Here is a 7,232-nt window from a genome sequence, read left to right on the forward strand (position 1 = left end):
CTCTGAAAGCTTGTGCTACAAACATCTAATTACAATCATTATGGTTTGCTGTACAAACTATAAATTGACATATATTGGTGTGAACATGGACGACTTCTGCTCAGTTTTATCAACAGCAAAAACTACTATTTTTTTTTTTTACAAAGATACAAACATGTATCAGAATGGATCCCGTATAGTTGAGACGTTAGTTCAATTCAAAATCAGGGGCAAGTTTGAAAAACTTTTTTCATAAACACCATCCATTCTGAATAATTTTGCGCTTTTACGAAAAGTAGAATGGATAAATATTTTATTTTCTATATTTTCATAACCCCAAAAGTCTTGCAGATGTCATTTAACCAAAATGTGGCTCCACAAATTATTGACTGAGTGGGCTAAATACTAACGTTTCAACCTTCTCATTTATGAACTAGTAAAAAAAACTAATAAAATTGTAAGTTATGTACTGTTTTTCTTCCTCTCCGTTGGTGCCTTTCATTTTCAGAATATGATGCATTGAGGATTGCAGTTGTAAAATGACAACATGTTAAAATATACAGTAAACACTTTTGGAAAGCATGTTTTCTTCTAACTTTGACTAGACAGTCACTTTTTGATCAACTCTCTTACCTGTAAAATCACGAGAACAGGCCAGGGTTACAAACAGTATGAATATTCTTCATTTAGTTAGTTAAAGTTTTATTTCCCCCAAACTAAAAGTAATTTGCTGTGATATGAGTTATGTGCCAGTGCTTTATGAGCAATCAGCTGTAATTACTTGCTTCCTTTTATGATTAGGACAGCTTTAAATGGTGGATCATGTAAGCATTAGGCCACATTCTTATCTGCTGATTACTCACTGAATATTCAGAATAAGCAGGCTGCTGTGACACATTTTCTTTGGTGGGTGGATTTAATGTGCTGTATGCTTGTACTCAACAAGCAGTTATTTTGTGTTTGAAATTTATATTCTCAGCAAAATACTTGCTCTGATTCAATAGTACCTCTTTGAAACATCAGTGTTTTCCACTCAGGCAATCTGTCTCTATGTTTGCAAAGCTGTAAATGGTCATCTGTTTTCTTTGAGTGAAACACTGTGATGTTGTTATTTTATCATTCTAAAACCAAAACCCTACACATTTGGCTTGCTTTACATAATATGGTTTTTATATGCAGAACATTTTTTTTCCATCTTCATTTATTTCTGGTCATTTCCTCATCCACACTGAAACTGGGTTTCTTCAAAAAATATGTTGAATCCATCTCAAGTCTAGTACTTGTTATTTTCAACTAATCCATGAATTAATAGCATATAAATAAAATTTGCCTGAGCTTTTATATCTTGTGCTCTACTGAGCAACTTACTTTTTTTGTAACGAGGATGTTTATTTTTTTCTACCCCAAACTTAACTGATTGGGAGTTAAAGTTTTATAAGAAAATTTTTATCTGTGTTATTATTCTATATGGTGCCAAAAACGTACATTGTAACAGCAGGTGAACCTATTGACATACAAGACATCCTACAGCTGTAAGAATAAAATGGCAAAAAAAGTTTTTCTGAGGTTACAAAAAGAGGTCGGAATGAAGCTGTTGTTTTGAGCAGAGCTCTGACTCCTCGTGTGTCAGTGTTCGCTCACGTTACCCCCTCTGGTTTGGCCAGAGGTAATGATCTATGTCGAGAGCAAGGTACAAGTTTACACCAAGGTGCTACACAGGGGTCAGGGTCACCTTTAAACAGATGTCATGGCACAAGTTTCTGCCAGTACCTCAGGACATAGGTCAATAAAAGCCAGATGTTGCAGATCTGAAGGGATTCATAAGTGGCATCATCTCTCGCAGCTGACTAAATACTGCTGTCTCTGTAAAGAACCCCCCTGCTTGTGAGTGAAAAAGCAGGAGTCCACTTTTTGTGCTGCTGCCATGGTGTTGCTAAGAAACTACTGTTAAATGTTGTGTTAAAAATGGTGAGACTCTTTTGTTGAATCCAGACTTTCTGTTTTTTTTTTTTGTCATTCTGACAATGCTGAACTTCAATTCATGCAATTCAAAGAACACATTGATCTTGCTATGCTTATTTACAGTAAAACTTACTCACCTTGCCTTATAGAGTGAAGGTTACACACACAAACACTTGCGCACTTCTGTTGTGGATTAGCAGTTACGTCTTACTTCAAATATTTCTACATCTTCCAGACTAAGGAATAACATGAAATGAAGGGGTTCAAGGACTACATATTTTTTCTCAGACAGAACTTCACAATAATCACATTATGATGTATATTATGGTGAGTGACCTGTTATTGTACAGTGCTTTATCTAATGTAGACAAAAGGCTTTACGTCCATTTACGCACAACCTGAATGGATGGAGGTGAGCTTCCTTGTCAAAAAAAATGGGAAAAAAACCCAGACAATGTGCATTTAATGTTCAACAACAACTTGAACATTAACATTTCTTCAGGTGTTTTTCTCACTTGAAGAAAACAAGAAAGATGATTGAGGTAAAATTATCACGCTGTCATTTAAAAAAAATATTAATTAATGGTCACATTTTCCCCCCATACTTCACCATGAAATACATTCTGAAAGAACAGAAGAAATTATGCTTTGTTAGGGAAAGTTTTTAAAACTAAACACCTTAATTACCCTTTTGTGGATCTTGATTGGTCACTACAACCAAAGTACTTAAGACTGTGAGGTTTTGGCATTTATCCTGTCTGAAACAAATTGTAGAGGCATATATCAGAAGGTCTCCATCAATATTAAGTTTTAAATATACAGTTTAATAAACAAAAGTCTTCTTCTCCTTTAACAGATGTAAAATCTGAATTACAGTGACTTGACTTGCTAACGTAGACAGTATTCTCCATGAGTGCTGAAAGAGAGAACTTTTAGTCAAAAATTAACATCACTATCTGAACTGAAAAAAAATATTTGCATCAAACAAAATTTTATTGTAATAGAATTACACTTTTTTATGCATTTCAGTTATTTTTTTCTTTTAAAATATATAATTTGGAATATTTCATTTCACTTTTGTTCTAAGTTGATAAAGTTAAAACATTTATTTCATAAAATGAAGTCACCATATATCAAAAAATCCTTTGATAAAAACCTATCAATAGCTTTGACTTATTGAGACAATGACTCACTTGTGAAATGTCTTCATTTCACTTTGCATACCAAAAACATGAATTCTTTTGTTCCCATATGCCTTTGTGCATTGGGTTCATGCACTGAAAGACACACTACATAAACAGTTACTGTGATATTACTTGGCTCAGCAGTGTGCTGTTTATTAAAAGATGGGCTTACCACTGTGCTCAACACCACCCCACTGTTTCTGAATAATAAGTATTAACTCTAAGCTATTTTCTTACCACACACATCAAAAGCCACAATACTGTAAGACTCATTTTTTGGATGTGTGTCAGTCTGTGTGTGTATGTTTAATTTGTGCACAGAACATGCACAACTTCTTTAAAAAATGCAGCTGAGTTATGACCTTATTTAGATTAATCGGAAAGTTTTGTTGTACAGCAAGACCTTTATTAATTCATGAAACACGCATGCTGTCACTCTTCCCCCTGAAATGATTAATACGTCAGTGACAGAAGCGAATCCCCTTTGGGAAAATACGCACTCGGAATCCTCTTTATCATTCATCTATGCTGTGTATTTGTATAGCATAATAAATCAATTTCTGCTAAATTTCAACTAGCGTTAGTTGCTACCACCACAGACAGTCTGTAAATTAAATGGAAACAGGGCATGTCAAAACTTAGACATTTTGTAGCAATTTATAACTACTTTACATACGGTGCCTTGAGACAGCATTCATACCCTTTAAACCTTTCCACATTTTATGACAGACTAACCCAAATGGTACATAGATAAAGTTTAACTAAACCCAAATTAAACTATTGTTATGATGATCTTTTAAAGAGATAAAGGCTAATTTCAAGCCTTTGGACATAGCCATGATGTGAAGTCAAATTTTTTTGATGTGCACTTCACTAAAGTTAGCATGCTTCTTTGATTGTGTTATAGTGGCACTATATCTCGAAAATCCACACACACACAACTTCTGCTACTATACATTGGTGTCAATAGTTCACCAAAACTTAGTGGTGCCCTTTTGGTTAAAACATTACATCTTGGTCCATGTCTATGTCACAGTCATTCGGGTTTAACAACATCTCACTCAGACACCAAATACAGACCATTAGTCTGTATTTTACAGAGAATCTCTTATTTGCTGGAAAAGACTTAAGACTGGTGGAGCATCACCTTAGTAATCTTGACCCTAAGCATTTAAAGGGTAAGTGGCCAGAATTTGTATAGGACTTCATCAAATTCAGAGGGCCTCAAAGCGCTTTACACCACACTCAGTCATTCATCCATTCACGCACAAATCCACACAACCTTTGTTGTCTGCTCAAAAATTGTACACTCACGACAGAAAAGTGTTATCGACCAAACATTTTTCATGGAAAAGCAGCAAAGGAAAGATGCATTTTGTGTTGTTTATCGAAATGCTTTCTGTTATTCTCTATCTTCCATCTTCCTGATTCTTTGTTGTAGAGCAGTGTGACACATATTGCTGAAGTCTGTTGAGTCTCAGCTTTTGATTTATGACAATGTTGTCTGCTCAGCGTAAAGTGTCGTAGCAGCAGAGGCAGAGATGTGTCGAGTAGGTTGAGGTAATTTATGAAGTATTATATTTAATTATTCATCTAGTTAGTATGCAAGTTTGTGTTCAGGGAGTTTAAAAATGACTGGAAGGTCATATTGTCTAGCTGCTGAATTCAATGTGCAACATATTGTTTAACGATTAATGCATTGTTTCACACAATGTTTGCCAAGTGCTTCTGAAAGTCTCTGAATTAGTGGATTCTTAGATTTAAAGAGTTAATTATACAGGTGAAGAGCTTTTTCAAATCAATGGTCCAGTCAAAGTTTAGATGTATAAATCAGATTGAGAATCTTTGACAAACCCTTAAAATCCCTCTTCACTGTTGTACTTAATACAGTTTGACTGAGCTTGAAATACTTTGGCAAGAAGGAGCAAAATTAAAAGTTATACTTGAATCAATCTGAAGTATTGGATTATGACAAGGTAAATCCATTCACAAATAAATTAAGCATTTTTTAAACGTTGAATAACATAACATATTCATTTGTTATCTATGCTTTAGATATTTATACATTTGAAAAAAGTAACTAGCCTTTTCACTGTCTATTGCACCTGCAGTTGCTGCTTTAAAGAAATATGGATTGAATCAATAAGTCCTTTAACAGATGCATCATTTGAAAGCAGTCACTTCCAATTAAAAGTTATCACCAATAACATTTAGATCTTACTTTCAGTACAGCAGTTAGTTTGTGCAGAAAGACCAGCCTTAAAGTGAAATCTGACAAATAACTTACCGCGCTCCAAGAAATTCAAAAGTCTGTTCTCCTCTCTGAAGTTTGTTTTCAACAGCTGATAGCAACAATCGTCTTCAGTAATATTAAAATAAAAATAATTTGGCAGGCAAAAATTCTGACAGGAATCAAATCAAGCCATGGTTTAGCAAGCTGTGATGTGAAAAAGGCTTTGTTTTTACTGTCCCTTCTTAGCACTGCTTTTGAATAATTTTCATCTCATTGAACTTGTTGACAGTGAAAAATGTCTAATCACAAAATATTTTAAGAATGAATGTGTCATTTCCTGTCGAAAAGACACCTACTAATACTCTGCTTTCTTGCTGTGTATGCCCTCACAGTCAGATGAAATTTGGCTCAGGCATGAATTGAGTCCAGACTGGTTGTATGAGCAAAATTAATTGTCCTTAAACACTGTGTCATTAGTCAACTTTCTCTCACAGATGTCTGCATAATTAAATCAACTCCATCAACATTTTCTTAAGTTTTTTTCTGTTAAATGTGTGCCTAAATATCTATTCACCCATCCATTTTTCAACACCTACTTATTACTAGAATTGCTGGAAGGCAGGTATCAATTTCTAACTGTTGGTGGGTAAGAGCTCAAGTGAATCCAGAATAGATATGAGACAAACACATCCACACAGTGAGAAATGTATAATCTCAATTACAATAATCTAATTCTCAAAGATTCTCCACAAACTCACTTTCAATGTAACTTGACAAGTCAGTGACAACCCAAACGTGAGCGGAAAGTAGTCGTGAGACAAATCCCACTTTTGGATATATTTTTATTTGAATAAATTGAATGAAAAATAATTTCAAAGTGGATGACTTTGTAAATAAGCAAATTTACTTGAATAAAAACCCGTCTCAATGTCTTTGCCTTGTGGCAGTCGGCTCCAATATATTAGCATATGTCTTATCCAGATCTATGCTGCAGAAATGCGAAGCCGACTGTCAGACAGATTGGGTCACATGTGCCTCTATCTGTGTCTATAAAAAGCATTACGGTACCTTTTCTTTTGGTTGAGACAGCGATTCTTTCTCCCCATTGGTTGGTTTTGAACAGAACAGCGTAATATGCTTTAGCACAATGAACACACATGACTACCCTTTACTAATGATTTGCTAATCTTTTTGCCTCATAGTTTTCTTTGTTGTGATTTTTTTCCCCCATCATTCAATTAATAAAATATTGTTTCCTTTAACCTAAATACTTTTTTCTATGGTCATCAAGCCGTGTAATCTTGTAAATCTAAATATCAGTTATTGTTTCAGATTAATTTGATCAGTGATAGTTACATGTTATTTCAAGTTTTTATTTAGTTTTTATCAAAAAGAAGGGATAATAAGCAACCATTTTAAATACTAATAAACTGTTAATATAGAACCAATGACATAAAGTCCAAAATTCAGACATAAATGTGCACATGTACATTTATTCAATGAATAAAAGATTTAAACTGTTCCATTTCAACCTGTTTGCTCACTGAGTTCTCATTGAGGGAGAGAGCTCACACAATGTCGTAGCTAAAAAGTACTACTACAGAATACTAAGTATGTATGGAACTACATCAAGAAAAATAATAGGAAAAATCTATAAAAAAATAATCTTTTATTAATCTGACATTGTGTCTTTTCAAACATCATGCCACATTTATTTTTGTTGTTTTTAGTCACATATGTTTACATCATGAGCAATTAATATTGGGTAAATGTTAAATACTTTATCATTAAAATCTACCTATAACTTTGAATGCAACTAAATTCCTGCATAAACATAAATATTTTGTAACAAGCAACAATCTTACGTTTGTAAG

This window comes from Poeciliopsis prolifica, unplaced genomic scaffold, assembly GCF_027474105.1.
Source record: "Poeciliopsis prolifica strain line A6 unplaced genomic scaffold, Auburn_PproV2 SCAFFOLD019, whole genome shotgun sequence".
NCBI classification, from domain to species: domain Eukaryota; kingdom Metazoa; phylum Chordata; class Actinopteri; order Cyprinodontiformes; family Poeciliidae; genus Poeciliopsis; species Poeciliopsis prolifica.